This window comes from Phacochoerus africanus, chromosome 1, assembly GCF_016906955.1.
Source record: "Phacochoerus africanus isolate WHEZ1 chromosome 1, ROS_Pafr_v1, whole genome shotgun sequence".
Lineage (NCBI taxonomy): Eukaryota > Metazoa > Chordata > Mammalia > Artiodactyla > Suidae > Phacochoerus > Phacochoerus africanus.
This window is the reverse complement of record NC_062544.1, coordinates 261396954-261414932: the sequence shown is the minus strand read 5'-3', so window position 1 is coordinate 261414932 and position 17979 is coordinate 261396954. Positions and strand designations below refer to the sequence as shown.

At 34.6% G+C, this 17979-nt stretch overlaps 1 long non-coding RNA gene across 2 annotated transcripts in view; it reads right to left on the bottom strand.

Moving 5' to 3' along the window:
* LOC125135060 (uncharacterized) overlaps positions 1-17979 on the bottom strand; it is a 294915-nt gene that overhangs the window by 33377 nt on the left and 243559 nt on the right. For both annotated transcript variants that reach the window (XR_007136895.1, XR_007136896.1), the window contains one exon: positions 8202-8316. This is a non-coding gene — a long non-coding RNA (uncharacterized LOC125135060). The remainder of the gene's footprint in view (positions 1-8201; positions 8317-17979) is intronic.

The following is a 17979-nucleotide window of genomic DNA, read 5'->3' as shown; positions in this document are numbered from 1 at the left end:
GGATTGAGCCTAGTAAGTTTAGTAACATTGGACTGGTAGGTTACTCCATTTGCAGTTATTCTATTTTTAACAAGTAATAGTATCTTTCCAGTTGCACAAAGAAGAATTCCAGCATTTTCAGGATATGAATCACTTGAGGAAGACAGGAATTTAAAATGAGATATGTTTTCATAAATAATGTTTTAAAGAAATTTCTACCTCTTTCCAATCAACATATTTATTTAGGCTGAAGGTTGATATAATAAAATATCTCTATACTATGGTATTTTTCAATTAATTAAATGATTCAGAATCATTTATTTCACTCTGTCAAAGATTGCTAGTTTTCTGCAATATCTTTTTTTTTTTTTTTGGCTTCTTTTGGGCTGCACCTCTGGCATATAGAAGTTCCCAGACTAGGGGTCAAATCAGAGCTACAGCTGCTGGCCACAGCCACAGCAACATGTAATTTGAGCCGTTCTACAATCCTCACCACAGCTCAAGGCAACACCAGATCCTTAATCCGGGGATTGAACCTGCGTCCTCATGGATACTAGTCGGGTTTGTAAGCCACTAAGCCACAGTAGGAACTCCTCTACTCTATTCCTCTGGTTTTCAGCTGGATGAACAAATACCCAGAATAAAGCCTACACTTCCATGTACCTATTCTCCCAAAAGCTTTGTGCACTTGCTAAGTTTAAGGGTAGAGTGGAAGGTTTCCAGAAATCTTCTTTAAAAGAAAGTATAGCATCCTTATTATTCTCTTCTTATTCCTACTGGCTGAAAAACAACATAGTGTAGCTTCTATAGTCACTCTAGATTACCTGGGAAGTGAAAGTCAGTCAAAGGGAGAAATAGGATAAAAGATGCCTATTTATGACTTCAGCGTGTTCAACCAGCTTTCTACAGAAATGATGTTCAAAGCTATGTAATCACCTCCAAAATTTTCATTACTGTTTGACCCTTATCTTTGAGAGTCACATTCACACCATGAGTCCAACATGCAGGATATCAAAGTTCTTTTAACTGAAATAGTTGATGGGGGGGATGCTGGTTCACAGAAGGATTATCATGGTTCTCATCCTTCTAGTGTCAAAGGTGGACACATTTATAGTCATTTTTTCTCCTTCTTTCTTCCCTGCTACAATTTTTATCCCCATGCAATCTACAAGGTCATGGCATTCTTTTAATTGTATAGCCATGATTTCTCACATTTACCTTCGCATTTTCACACTGTGTATTCCTAGCGGTTCTTAATTTTGGAGTGGTTTTAGTCTTCCTTCGGAATCTTATAAACACTATTGGTTCATTTTCCCCCAGAAAAATGGATATCCACTCAAAATATCATATAAAATCTCATGGGAATATGGTAGAATTCATGTGAGGAAGTCCTTGGGTTAGATCTCCTTTTTGTTTCTTTGTGTGGCTAATTATCCCTCATTCTCCTCATTTCAACATTCTCTACCCAACTCTTTATCTATTGGAGTGTTAGTCACCTAGGAGCTTTTACGAATGCATCTGCACAGGCCCTACTTCCAAGCTACTGAGTCAGAACCTTCAGGGTAGCATGAAGGGTGTGCCTTCGTAAGTCTTTCTGAGTAGTTCTGATATGCCCCCTGGGTTGAGGTCTTAAGTTACACTGACTTTGGATTCATTTTCCATCTTTCCAAAAATCTTTGAAGGATTCTCAGCACCTGCCACACTGGTAAAAATATAGTATGTTGTAAAGAAGGATTTCTAACTTTATTTAGTATTTCACACATCCTTAGCATAAAGTCTTGTTTTGTATAGATTATGAATGAATGGATGAATAGGTGGATAAAAAGATTTAAGGGTTGAAAATCTGTTTGTAATCATCTATAACTCCATTTGTTTGTGGAGCACTACAACATAATGAATTTAGCAATCAAAGCACATTCCTGTTTAGAAATGAGGTTTTCAACAAAATGAAAGACTAATAATGAAGATGATAAAGAGAAATCACTGGCAGGCATTGTGGTAATTTTTCCATATTTGACAAGAAGAGGGGTGATGCCCAAATTCTTGATTAATAACATGTTTAGAGCTAAGGTTACATTGAATTGAGATCATATTTGTTGAAATGGCAAGCAAAAATACTAAGGATGCACAAGTTTCTTCCCCTCTGTAGTTTTAAGGAAATTTCAGTGTTCTCCTAAAGTGGAAGACATACCAGAGTAGTTAATTTTTTTTTTTAAACATTTAATGCCAAGTTCCTAAAAGATCTATAGAGACCTTCTTTTCACACTAGTCAAGTGTGGAGTTTTTTCCTATGCCACTTGGGTTGAATGGCAAAAAATGAACAAACAAACAACAATGACAACAAAAAGCTGAGGCAGAATTTAATTCTCAACCAACATAATACAATTAAATGCATGTTATTCCTCACTGACTCTAAAATCCTAAAGCCTACTTTTTATGTGCAAGAATATAAAAGTAAAAACATTTTTCAGAGCATTCTATGCTTGAGACCTGGTAGATTGAAGTTCAAAAATCACTCCATAAATGATATTATGTATCTTTGTATAATCAATGATTAATCTGGATATATGTATACACAGCTGGTATTTTTAAATCACAGAACATTTAGGGAAAATTCTGCAAAACCAATGGCAATTGCTGCTACTGCCACATTTTTAAACTATTAATATGTCATGGTTAAAATAAAATCTGGCATATTGGTGATTTTTTATTATATAAAATTTTAAAAATAAAGTTTTCCATCTTGAGATCGAAGAAGGAAGTAAGGATATGGTTCTATAGCTAAAAGATGTGATAGTATAACAAAAAACTCAAATAATCCTTTGATGATTGTGAAAATCCCAGGTAAGTCTCAAGAAGACACAAGAAGAAAAGGCTTGGAGTAGTAACCCAAGATTTGTGAAATAAAATTGATTTCCATTCAGATCAGGTCTTTTACTCTTCTTGAAAATGTCAAGGTGTCAGCCTTGGCCATTACAAGACTGATTTATAGTTGAGACAAAGCGACAATACCAGCTGACTATCTGGAGTCATGGTACAGTGTCTGGAAAGGCTGCAGATGACAGCCCTCCTTTTCTTAACCAATCAGCAAGACTTAACTAAAACCTTACTTTTTTTTACTCTATCTTGATAAGGAAAAAGATAAAATACAATCTGGAAGATTTACTTTGTGGGAAATAAGCATTGTGGGAGGAAGTAGATGTCATACTTCCAGAGAATAAATAACAAACATTATTTATGGCAATCTATAGTTCAGATGTTTAGAAACCCATATTCATAATAGGAGCATAAACAGATGTTCCAAATATGACAACTTATTTTAATATACTGGAAACCACAGCATAATTTTGTAATTTGATTAATTCGGAAGAAGAATAGTGAATGTTAAAATCAATTTTCAAACTTTCTAAATTATATTTATAGCATTGCTCATCTGCATCACAAAAAACACCAAAATGTTTTGCATGAGAATCATTATTCATAGCAAATGAATCTTTTTCTCTTTGAAGAAGATCCCTAAATGTAGTTTGTGGTAGTAAAATGCTTAAAATTAGCCAGGTCGTACCATGATAAAAAAAAGACTAAAAAGGATAAGAATCTGACATTCTAAACATACAAAATCATATTATCTTTACACTCATATAAAGATGTAATTATACATGTGTGTTATATTTATGTATATAGAACTATATATACACCAAATATATCTGTATATAATTGTAGCCATCATATTGATTCTATATGATTAGAATGTTTTATATATATACATATACACACATATATCTAGAAGGGGAAGAAATCAATTCATAAACAATATTTTCAAAAATCAACAACATAAGCTAATGTTAATATTAGAGGTGAAAGTAGAAAGGATATAAAATTTGCTGTAACAGAAAAGCCTAAACATATGGTGACTTAGGGTAGACACTAGACCATAGAATATAATTAGCATCCCTTTTTTTATATCCTACTCCCATTTCTAATAATCCAAAATAAGTATTAAAATGACAAATTCCTAAATGAGTCCAAATATTGACTTTCCTGATATATGCCAAATATTAAATGATCATGGAAAAAGTTAATAACATGTAATTAATCTCCTTGACACTCAAGGTTGAGATTTTCTACTACAGATGTTTTATAGTTACAATGCTGTAGAGAACAGATTTGGGCTAAAAAACTTAATATTGCCTATATGTTGATAGGCTCTGTTAAGATTAATAAGACACATACTTGACAGAAGCCTGTAACATGCCATTATGCTAAGTAATTTAGAAATATGTAGTGGTCGTTGGGAGCCCCGTTACATTTTTGCCTGCTTTGAATTTCTTTCATCTTCTGGCATTGACAGTAACCTTGCTAGGTTAATCTCATAGAGCCTTCCCACACAGGCTGTCCACTCTGAGCAACTCTTAAATGGAGATAAAAGAGGCTCTAAAACATAGCCAATCAGAGTCTTTCAGAGAAATAAAACTGACATAGCGATAAAGAGAACCAAAAAATATTTCCTTCTGGAATTACGAGCCCTAGGAATGATGCATGTTGCATGTCCAGCGTTCCTAATGGCCACCTTTGCTACCAAATATAATGTGAGAATGGGGTCAACACATTGGAGACAGAAAGAAAGAGGGAGAGATATTGAAAGGGAAAAGGAGAGAAGACCAGGAGGAGGAGGAAAGGAAAAGCAAGAGAAGGGGGAAGAGGAGGAGGAGATGATGATGATGAGGTAGATATAGCTTCCTTTCTTGCTTAAAACTAGTTTAGTCTGGGTTTTGATCTTTTGCTACTGAAAAAGTCTGATTAACATAGCAATCTAAGCTAATGTTATTCTTTCCTAACACTTTGACTCAAGAAGTCCCCTGTAGGATGGAAAAATATTCAACTAGGAGTTCCTGTCATGGCTCAGTGGTTAACGAACCTGACTGGTATCAGTGAGGATGCAGGTTTGATCCCTGGCCTCGCTCAGTGTGTTGAGGATCTGGTGTTGCTGTGAACTATGGTCTAGGTCACAGACATGGCTTGGATCTGGTGTTGCTGTGGCTCTGGTATAGGCCAGCAGCTGCAGCTCTGATTCAACTCCCAGCCTGGGAACCTCCATATGCCTCGGGTGCAGCCCTCAAAAGACAAAAGACAAAAATAAAAAAAATTCAACTAATGATATACTAATTTCTACCTGAAAATAACTTTATAATTATCTTCTTCCATATTATTATTTTATAAATCTACTGTAAATTTAAAAGTGAAAAGGAGAGAAGTTTAGTTAAACTAGTGGTAGAAGTAGTATCAGAATTTGGATCTTCTAGGAGTTCCCATCATGGCTCAGCTGAAATGAATCTGACTAGCATGCCTGAGGATGCAGGTTCGATCCCTGGCCTTGCTCAGTGGGTTAAGGATCTAGCGTAGCCATGAGCTGTGGTATAGGTCGCAGATGTGGCTTGGATCTGACATTACTCTGGCTATGGTGTAGGCCGGTGGCTAGAGTTCCAATTCAACCCCTAGCTTGGGAACCTCCATATGCCATGGGTATGGCCCTAAAAAGACAAAAAAAAAAAAAAAGAATTTGGGTCTTCTGCTTCACTATTCAAGTTAAGTGGTGGCATTTATAATTCAAAAGTCTAAAAGTTAAAAGTTTATTCTGCATGTTTTGTTAAGTTCCAGAGAATAGCCCAATTAGAATGTTTTGATCCTTTGACTAATTAATATACTTGCTGCCTTATGAAACTTTGCATGATCAATATCATTATATTCAACTTAACTTTTTAAAAAATAAATTAAATGGTAGATGGACTGAAATCATATTTAAATACTGCATTTTGGTCCCATTATCCGAGAAATATCATTATTAAAAACCACAATGATTAACCTTTTCATAGTCTATGTATGGTTCTTAATCACCAGAACTTTGATAGTATAAGAAATATTATGATTGGAATCTAGGCAGTAAAAAAATCCTAACAATCCCATATCTTGTCCAAAGCAACTCCAAATACATATAGATGTTATCTCACATGCAAGTAGAAAATAGGACAAACCACACAAAATTCTAATCTAGAAAATATATAAAAATTAAAACTTCCAAATTACAGGATTTATGAAATGCTAAAACACACAAAAAGGATGAAAATATGTTGGACAGTGAAAGACATCTTTTGTAGACCATAAGCTATTTAAGAGCAGAATTCCTCTTTTTTTCCCCTATATCTGGCACTCAAAAAACATTTGATAAAGATATTTATAGTAAAGGATTTGTGAGTGCCCTGGAGCTGAAATGATTTCCTTATGGTGTCTGCTTCTCACCCTTGGAGAGAGTGTACACGCAGTAAATTTGGGTGATGAGAAAAAGAGTCTGTTTAGCAGAGGCAAATACTAAGATCCAGACAGGAAGAATAAGCTAATATTCATTGGATGCTTTCTTGGTGCTGGGGATTGAGCTAGGGAATTCACTGATCAATCATTAAGTCCTCTGAAGTTCTTGATATTAAAATGTCATTAAAACTAAGTGTTTGTTGTTATGAATCAGGCTGCATCTCTATGTTGAGAGCAACAATTACTTTTTATCACTAAATATTTAATATCTATAAATATTGGTCACATACTAATTGGCCATGGTGGCCCCATATGTTAATGCAGGCTTAATTCATTTAATTCATTTTTTTATGCTGAATATAAATTTAGGAATTAATGGCCAAATTAATGACTTAATAGCTTATTTTGAGTTGATAAATTATACTTATGAATTGGTGAATTTCACATGAATTTAATCCTCAAGCAGACTCTTTCCTCAATGGCAACAAAGATGTGTCACCAGTGAGACCAAGTTTCCATCCTCTTTACAACTTGTAATCCCTGAGACAAAGAATGACCATCTTTTTCTAATATCTATCTTAATTCTACAAAAAAGACATTAGGGAAAAGCCTGCTAGAAATTTCATCTCTGAGTCAGGGCCATAGGGGCTTTTAAATGAACTTTATAAGCAATTATTTATCTCAACATTAAGATTAATAAAATAGATATGGGTAATCCCTATAGATGCACATGTCAAAGTGTAAAGAGCATTCTCTAAAGTCAATAAGAGATAAGGTAGGGATCACTTTTTTTAATCTCTTAAATTTAGCAACACATAGTCCTATTATTTATCAGCAATTTGCTCTTTCAGAATTACTTCATTACATTTGTTTAAAATATGATCGGTCATAGAATTGAAGGGGAGGAAGTGAACTAGAAACAATATACAAGTTGGGTATCTTTCTCCCAAAATAGGAGTGTTTCCATTACATGCCTAATTTCTGAAAAAAATATTTCTGAAAAAAAAAATACATCATCTCTTTTCCCCATGTATATATTTGGTTGATTTTCAACAGTGTATTTGGTGGACCTCACCAGAGCACACCCTATGGAAACAAAACACATTTTCTTTAAACATAAGATACAGTTCCTTTGAGATCTTGTTAATCACTTTTCCTTTCTAATTGAAAAAGTCACCACAGAAATTAGAGCACGAATTTCATTATTCTAGAAAGAACCTTAAAAGTTGACATGTCTTTGAACAATTGTTTCAGAAATCCTTTTTTAAGTACATTTTCATTTTCTGGCATGGCTTGAATTGAATTCTAAACTTTCTGCTGCTTGTCCTCTAAGCCCCTCTGGTGAATTTAAATAGGCTTCCCTATATATTTAGTACATTCAAGAATTCTTTGTCGCAGTGCCTACTCTGCTTTATTATCAGAAGGCTGTCTCGGAAGTCCAGCAGCCAGTTTGTTTTCTGCCATTAATAAAGAGTCTACTTTTTTTTCCCCCACTTCTTTGAAGAAGTTGAAAAGGCTCCATGTTGGGTGGAGGGGGGCCAGGAAGAGAGAGAAGTGAAGGGAACCCGACTGTGGTGTAATCCCCCAACAAAACATGTTGTCTAATGTAGAAACCTCCCCAAGGTTTACAAAGCACAGGCTGGGTTTTTAGTGTGATGTATAACAGAGTAAGAACTTAGCCACAGACTGGTTCCCCCATCACCGCTAAGAATAGGAAGTCTACTATGAGAAAGACATTACATTTTTAAATCCTACAAAACCAAATGCTTCTGTTGGCTAGCATTTCAACATCATCACCCCAAACCCTTAGGGAAGATGTTTGGAAAGTGGAAAGACCATAACCACATAAATTTAATTTCTCACAATTCACTTATGTGTCCAGAAAAATACATACAAGAATTTCAAAAAAGACCTACCAATCTGGATGGACAAAATATTGATGTTGACTCATGGCCTAGTGAAAGCTAATTCAAAGGCAAGGAAAGGTGACTCCACTGAATAGTCGTTTGGTGCTCACAAATCATCAGACACCTACCAACAGAAAGGAAGAAACTTAGAAACGGGGAATGGTTAAATCCACCTACATAAAAGAACCCCAAATACCCCGGAAACCTTAAAAGGCTGAGATGAAACCCAGGAGTTTGTATTCTTTTTTAGTTGACCTAACAGACATAGTCTATGATTATTTTTACATTAGTTTTATTTGTTTAGGGATGAATTATTAAGGCAATGCACTTAAAACTACATTGCTTACACCAAAAACGAAAATTTTATTTCACCATATAAAAATTTTTGACTTTGAAAGTCTCCATAAAATATGCATGGAATTAGCTGATTGATTATATAAAACGCTTTAATCTTAAATTTGCTTGATCTCAATTGCCTTCAAGTTTCACCTGCTTTCAAACCTCCAGACGTTAAGGTATTACATACAAGTTGGTATAATCAGCTAGTATTGCACTTCATCTGATAAAGCTGGGGAAAAAGCAACAGTGAAAACTGAAGCTCACTCATTGAAAAAAAAATGTTGTATATAATTTTATTACAAAGTCTCAATTTTCATTCTACTTTTACCATGAATTTTTAAAATAATTAAATATAAAGTATATATAAATATATATTAATGTATATTAAGTTATGTAGTAATGTGCATATATCAATGTATACTAAGTATGTACATATTAATGTGTATTAATAAATATGCATATAATGTCTCAGGACGTAGTTGGTCACTGATAGATAAAAAACTAAATATAGAGCTGGAGATGACAGATAATAATAGCACCTAAGTTTCTATATACTAAATATGCATTTGCAAAGCTACCCTAAAAAATGTCTATTTGTCAAGTCCTTACAAATGTCCAGGATTTTTGAAAACTTCTCTATATTAGGAACTTGGTTTTCCTTTTCCAAATGCACTCACTAAAGGATCAGTGGGATGTGAGTGCTAAGTTAAATGGCTAGTAAGAAATTAAACAAAAGAATCCAAGTAATCAAAATGATGCCTGCATTTGCTAAAGCCTCCCGAAATGTAGGGCTGCACTGCAAGTGTAAATGGTAAGAAAATTTGGGCGTTAGCTAACCCTTTATGTACTGCTTTTCTCCAAACTCATCCAAACATGATGCTTGTAAAACCATTTACATATTTATCAGCTGAATTAGACCAAGCCTAGGCACACGTACCAGCATGTCCATTTGAATTTAGGGCATTTAAGGTAGTATATACCTTTTCTAATTTCATTAGTAATTAACTTGTACTATAATTCCCCTGAGATACCTCTACCTCTTCTAGATATTATGATTGTAGCCTAATGCTTAAATGACTTCAGAGTATCTCTATACCTCTTCTGCAGCTTCACTGGAACACTATAGCGTTAAGAACTTTTATACTCAGAAAGATATTGACCCCATGAACCCTGAAATGAAATATAACCATATTTAGATTTGGCAAAATTCCAGAAGTGCCTTCCTTGATAGATCTAAAAGCCTTTAAAAAGTGTCATTTTGAAAAACTGCTGTTTTCCTTACAGAGATTAAAAGTTAAAAGCATGAATATCACAATACTAACAGAACGATATAAAAGAGACAAAAGGAAAACTAATACTTCATTGGTATTTGATAGATGTTTAAGATGAGTGATGATATTTAAAAAAAAACACCTCGAAATTCACAGTAAATTAGCAAACAATGTGAGAAAGGAAAAGAATCAAGTGGGGTTAGTATATTTATGTAAAACAGTGATTTGCTGTTTCAAAATTAAAATGTAAAAGTAAGCTAGTGTCAGAGAGGAGGTGATTCCTCATTTCCACCGCATTGAGCAAGCTCACATCGGCAGCAGACAGCTTTTAATATATGCGTCTGGCTCAGGCTGGTCTCCTAACCAGGAAGCCATCGAATTGTTAATATCACTGCTTTTTTTGTATGCAACACACATCATTTTCTCGCTCTTTGTTGTAGATCTCTCTTTTTATTTTAGGCTTAGTATGATCTGATTTTCCAAATCATATTATACAGCCCCCAAACAACATTATCTTGTGACAGCTAAGCGAGAAATGCAGAAAAAGAAGCATCTATCTACCCATATACAGCATAAAGTAATTTATATAAACAAAGTTACTCACTTAGATCTCTACTCACCTTTATGAAGGAAGAAAAAAGCTTTATTAATGACGCTCTCATATCGGAAAGTTATACACAGAGGGTTCAGAGAATGCACAATGGTTAGTAAGAATTATACATTTTATGTATGTTTATGGGGAAAATAAACAACACTGCATTTTAAATCTAGCTTTGGTATCTTCTGATTATGAAACAGAAATTAATATATAGTGTGGTTCATAAATACGATGACATAAAAGTCTTGTATTTGAAATGGCTTATATTTGATATCACTCTAGCCAGTAAACATCTGTCCCTTACTTTATTTTGAAACTGATGGAACATCTTATACATCTCGCTTATAGGGTTATGTTAAAACAGGTGTCTGTAAACACATACTTGCATGTGATATTATTTTACATAAGAGGTAGTTTCTGATTCATTGTCTAAACATTGTTATTAAAAATAATCGTTTCTGTGTACTTGTAGATACCTATACATAGAGTTCTTTGTATTGAGAAACTTATGCTTTTAAAAATGCTTAATTACAATGAGAATAAGATTAAAAGAAGTAAAATATAAATATTACCAAAAACTTTATTGTTTATATTATCTCTGTTCATTTGGGGTTTTAAAGCACTTGTTTTATACACACACACACACACACACACACACACACTTAAAATTTCAGAGGTTCTAGATAAAATGAAATAGGTGATAAAAGTAAATATTCTGAATAGGTACAGGGTGGATACATGCTTAAACACATTCTATGTGCCTTTATAGATGAGGAATATGTCTATGATACTGTAATATCAATTTTTTAAGAAATATAACCCACGGGTAATTTGTATTCTGTGACATTTCAAACCATAAGTAATTCTATCAAATCCAATAAAAAGGTGAACAAAGACTCCATTACACTATTCTAAAATACATTCAGAAATTTATTTTTAAAATGCAAAGATGTATATAATTTATAGTACCCCTGCAAAGCAACAGAGTTTAAAGAATGAAATCGTCTCTGGTTTCTTCTATTATGGAAAAATCTCTCGTCTCCATTTTGAATCTTATTATCTGAAACATTATTGTAAAATTTTAAAACAGATTTAATGTTTGATTCTGTTTTCAAAAATGCATACATGATATGGCAATGGCTAATAATGTTCAAAGATTTCATGTTACTTATAGCTGGAATAGTTACCTTGTATAAAACTAAAATTTTCATAAAAGTAAAAGTCTGCAGTTCACATTTGGTTGTTAAATGAACTAGAGCAGTCTGACTTCATAGGTGGTGTTTACTAATTTATCTCACATACACCCATGGTATATACCAAGTAAAATGTAAAAATTAAAAAGTACCATATTTCTGCTAATATAACTCTTGAATTCTTATAACAAGAAATGTCTTATTATAATAGGGCATATAAAGTATTTAGTCTGGTTAAAAAGACTAAAGAAAACTCTGGCAATAAATACCAATCACAAAGCAGCATTCTTCTTAAATCAGTTGTAAAATCTAATAGGGTCAAATAAAGAAGAGGGCAAATCATTTTATTTCTAGGCCTCAACATGATTATAGCTATACATTACATATTCTCAGCCACAGTTATGTGAAAACACAGGATTTATTTAAGTAGCTAATGTATATATTTCTATACATATGAAAAAAGTTATAAATTTAAACCACTCTTCATTATTAACTGAGTTATTCTCTTAGACTAGCTGTCTTAAAATACACCAGAAGAAGCATTTAAAAAACATCTGTATCTTAATTTTGCTTCTTACACAGATATCTTATATTGCTTTTATATGGTCATTAGAATACAAATGCTATTTCAGTGCACCTCTGTAATCACTTTCAAGTACAGTTTCTACAAATTGTATTTTGGGGGGTGGGTCATGTTCGAAACATTGCTAATTATAAAGAAGAGCATTGTTCTTTTCTCCTAGGCAGAATCTATGTATGTTCTTTTGTTCTGATGGTAACTGCAGACAATCAATAAGGTCCAAAGCTGCTGGTTCCCCTCCGCCTAGGTCCCAAGAGCCTGACTTGTGATGTTACTAAAATACCTCACAAGTTAGGGTCTCAGGGACTAGGAAAAGTCTGGTTTGATGCGGTAGAATTCTTCTTCCAGTTATAAAGCTAGTTTAGAAATTACAGTTGGGTCCAATTAACTTTTTCCTCTAAGTACTAATTAAATGACATACGTAGAAATATATATGGTATATAAAAGGCAGGATGAGCTGAGTATTCACGACGACCATTTACAGACTAATTTCAGACCTTAAAATAATGAAGACTGTAAGAAACAAGGCAGATAATAAACAGTTAAGAGTCGTTCCAGTAGATCCAAGAAAGATACCAAAAATGGGTTAAAATCTGTTTCTAGACTATTTGTACAGCAACACCATAGCCTCCATTATATTAAAGGAGGATTATATGCCAGTTAATGGGACCCTAATTGAAATTTCGCTTCTCATTACAAGTCTATACAGCACAACTTTTAAGGTGGGCCCAGGACATATAACACTTTAAATCTAATTTAAATATATACTGTTGCAGTTAAGAATAAAACAAAAACTTTTTTGCATGTCATAATTTAATACCTCTGAAGCTTGCTATTTCTCTTTGAATCTCCAAACTCTTCAGACAGCCAATATTTCCATGCATACTCTGTAGCTATTTGAGCAATGCCACTTAACAAACACGTAACTTAAAATGCTGGCAACATGATTAAAAAAAAATGTTTCTATTTTTAAATAATTGCATTATAAAGCTCAATACTTTTGAAAATACACAACCCCCATCCTGCACATTCACTGAATTTCCTCCGATCTTTTAGCCTTGTTTGTGGTTCGAGATCAGAATTTGTACTTTAGGAATGATCCAAGGTTTAGTAGCATAGAACGCAGGGTAAAACAATCGGACCAGCCATAACATAAAAGTCCTGGCCACAGAAGTGCAATCTGGTTCTTCTGAAGTGGTTGATCTTAAAAGGGAAAAGAGGAGGAAAAAAAAAAAAACAAAAAAATGGAAAGAATTAGAATGTTTTCCTGTAGAACAGGTGAATCATCCATTTCCAAGTAAGCTGCAAGGAAAGCTATACTGAACAAAATATTTGCTAACTGGCCCCCCTCCTCCACCCTAGTACCACACCCCTTTCCAACCCCCACCCCCCACCCTCTGTCCAGATCTTTACTTTGCCTTGTTAAGACTTTAAATATTCTGCTCCATGATGTAATGCATCATTATATAAGATCTCTTTCTGTTTATCGTTTGATTTCCCATACTGAATCAGTTATGGCTTAAAATAGTAAATAGTTAAAAAATAAAATAAAACAAAAAAGCAGCACTCATAAAAAGCAAAAAAATAAAACAGTCCTTAGATATAAGTCCATGCTTTTCCTTAAAACTGAATATGGCTTTACAATTTTTGACCATAGCATTCAACCAATTATTAGAATGAAAAATCTCACCCCTCCATAAATATGACATTAACATAATTATACCACCCCCATCACGGAGACCCATCCTCCTTAGGGAATACATCTGATGCTCCAAAGATGGAAATCAGTCAGATTTTAGTTGCTCTCCAACGTACCTTTGCTTCTCACTGACTGACTGGCTTTTACCCTCCACGCACTCACACGCCACCCCCTCCCCTCGGCTAGACACGGATGCCCGAGCGAGCACGCGCGCGCACAGGCATACAGACACCCAGCGAGAGGCGAGGCAAAGCATCTGATGCTGACTCAGAGCGCTTCTGTGTGCTGGGGGTGGCAGCGGCTGGTATTTTCACTGCGCTCATCATTAACATTAACTCACAGTCTAGCATCCACCCTCTCCCAGACCTGCGGGACTGCAGTATTTGCATGACGCTGTCACTCTAGCTTTTGCAGGTCAGATGATGGAAGAAAAAAAAAAAACAACAGAAAGAAAGAAAAGGAGTTAAAAGAAAAAGCCCTCAGAGCCTTCATTTCTTCCAGGGTCTCCTTATTTTTCCACATTTCTACTTCCTCTGTGGCTATGTCTCTGTTGTTTGACATCTTTCCGGAAGAAACTGTCTTGTGCTTCACTGAGCCAGTAGTCAGCAGGTCCACCCCTCACCTCACACTCCGATCCCCACCCTCCCCCAACTCCCAATCAATAAGACAGATCTCCAAATACAGTTGTGGAAACAGGCTCCGACACAGTCTCATCCTGGATTCACTACCTCAGGAAGCAGGCAGCCAGGCTCACACGTGATAGAGAAATAATGCCAGCAAATCTTTAGCAGTCTTAGACTTTATTCTACGCTTTCATTCCCACCCACCCCCATCCCGGCTGACGAAAGAGCAAAAAAAAAACCCTTTCCACTTGTCTCTGAAACCCACAAACAGCTTAAGAGACACATGATTGAGGTGGATCTGTAAAGATCAATCATTTCTATTTACTAATGAAAAAAGTATGATTTTAATAAAAATAATTGCTTAATATTTTTATTAGCTGTGCTCTCATTTCACAGGAATTACGAGATCTGCCAGGATCTGAATCATCAATATGATTTAAACTGCGCTGAAATCCTAACTTGATGGGATGAAATTAACCGACAGGGATATTAATATATATATATATTTACTTTTTCGATTTAAGAACTTTTAAAAATAATAATAAATAGCCGTGTTGATGAATATATATATCAGTCTTTGAGACTAGAAAATGTTCGCAGGCTATAAATACTAAAGATTAAAGATATGTTTACTTACAATATGGATTTGTGTATATATGTGAAAACAATCTACTATGTGCATTGTTACAATAAGAAGTAAAAATTTGGACGCAGTCGTGTGTGCGCTACAGTGTTTCATAACATAGAAGGCAGTATATAGGTATTTACCAGTTCCTTTGTTCTTCAACTGTTCCCTTTAATGATAGAACGTGGTAAACTGCCTACCTTTCTTTTCTACACAAGCAATATTTCTGAATAACTTGCCAGATAGAGCCAGCCATCAGTGACTCCGCAGCTTGCAAGAACTGGATACAAAGGATAGAAAAAGTACGATGATTCTCAAGCCAACTCTAATGCTGTCTGGTGCTGGAGAAATTTCGGTTTACCCACACAGACAGATCCCATCATGCACTGCAGCACTGCAGGACCAACTAAGGTAGCAGTCTGGCAGCAGATCTGTGGCAACAAACGTGAAGGACAACCGTTTGCAGAGGTTCCAAAGAAAACATCACACAACCCTTAAAGAGAAAGAAGCAACTGAACTAGGATATGTACCTTTACAATCAGCCCCTCCAAACTCCTGATTTGAGAGAAAAAGGGGGGAAAGGGAAAACTTAAGAGCAAAAATAAAAAGCACAAATAAATAAAGAAACCGTCACCTGGAGGAAGCTTGGAGTTTACACACTCTCACTAGAGAGGGAAATACAGGAAAGGAAAGAACAGGAGGGGGAGGAAGAAAAGGAAACAGAAAAGGGAGGAGGGAGGGGAATGGTGGATAAGGGGAAGAAAGGAACAGGGGAAAGAGCAAAGAATCACTGAGCATTGAAGTAACAAATAAAATAGGAAATTCGATTTCAGAAACCAAAGATTCCAGATTAGAGTTTGAGCTTAGAATTTACTGAAAACCTGTAACAGAAACTAATGCATACACAGCATAGTTTAAAATACTGATTGTTGGTAAGACGCCTGCTGACTTCCTTCCTGTTCTACGTCTGTGTACTAAACTGGTCATTTCTAAAGTCTCTTTGCTCAGATCCATCTTTTTTTTTCCTCTCTCTCTCTCTCTCTCCAGAATCATCTGTGTCCTTTACGCTATTTTTTTTTTCTAGACAGTTGCCCACAATACTCTGGATAAATTAATGTTGTGACCTTGCCATGGCTATCGGACATAAAATGTCGACTATTTTAATAATTGAACATGTGCTTACAGCAAACTGCCTACTGATATCTTAGCTCTGTGGACAGTCAGCTTAAGCACCTCACTCCCAGCTCTGTGAATCGGAAACAACAGATGCAAATACAACTTTTGTTTTTTCCTATTCCATGCCGTCTCTGAATGTTACATACAGGGAAGACACACACATTATTTAACAGAAAGCATAAAAACATTAACCAAGGGAGTTATAAGATAAAGAAGAAAGGTTTGAAGAAAAATAATAATTATAAACGAATGGCCATGCATTTAAAATATTTATGTCTGGATCTGGGTTAGCCAGTTGCCCAGTGCCCAGGCTTTTTATCAAGACCACCTTTGAGCCAACAGGAATGTAGCCCTGATTAAATCAATATTTATTTGAAAGAAGATGTATCAGTTCAACTATGGCTGTCATAGACACAAGATTAAGGTCTCTTCTTATTCTAAACGTCTATCCATCAATACTAAAACATTCCTAAAGGACACTCTGACTACAGCCAAACTATTTACAAAATAGAAATTTCAATGTATTTTATATTTAATTTGAACAAGCAATGCAATGCAGTCTTCCTAGATCAATTATTTTTAGATGTTATTTGAGTTTTGTTCTATTAACTTAAAAAAATACCTACGATACATCTGGATCTATATCAAATGATGTATTATTAAATTAAAGGAAGCAATAACTACTCTGAAATACTTTAATACGACCTGTCTTCTACCTTACTATTAAGGCAAGGATCATTTCTTGGAAAGGCCATTTGAACTCACTGTTATTATGGGAGTTGCACTTAAAAGCACTTGTAAGGAAGATGAAGGACAAAGTGATCGGCAGTTCAAACTTTGAGTCAAAATTCATGGGTGTGCAGAATATATTGTTTATCATTACTTGCATATTTTGTTTTATTTTATCTATACTTTTCAACCAACAACATGTACATAACAAATTAAAATTAAGTAAGGTAAAAACTCTGTTCCTCTGTTGCCTTAGCTATATTTCACATATCCAGGAGCACCTGTGACTGGTAGTTACCATTTTGGACAATGCAACAATAAAACTTTTCAACCTTGCAGAAAGTTTTATTGGACAGTACTGAATTACACTGTCCCTATGAAAAGTGTATGGAATAACAGATCACAGGGTCCCAATATTTTCATTCCAGTCTATTTTAAGAGAAAGAATTTATATTGATTTAAGATCTAAAGTAGGAAAATTTCCTTTGACTAAATAACATCTAAAGTTTTATTTACTAATAGTTTTGAAATATACAAGATTACTTAAGGGTAAGGGTTATATAGACATGAACTTCAAAAAGTAGCTGATAACAAAACCATTAAAAGACACAAATACTCAAGCTAAAATCTCCCAATATATCTGACGGATGCTCATTTGTCTAACCTTTGCAGAAATGAGTCATGCTTTTTAGTGTCAAACAATGTATATTATATACTTCTGTTTTCAATAAAGAAAGCCTGTAATAGTAGTATAAGCAGCAAAAATACAGAGAAAAAGCAATTTTAAAGAATACTATACATATAAGGGAGAATTTTGGTTAAAAGTAGCAATAACTATGGTTATACTTTTTTCTTTTTCTTGTTTTAAAGAGAAAAGAAATAATAATTAAAGGGCAAGGGAGACAGGAATCAGATGCCAATGAACTAGGATGACCTGGTTGGGAATTTCTATTA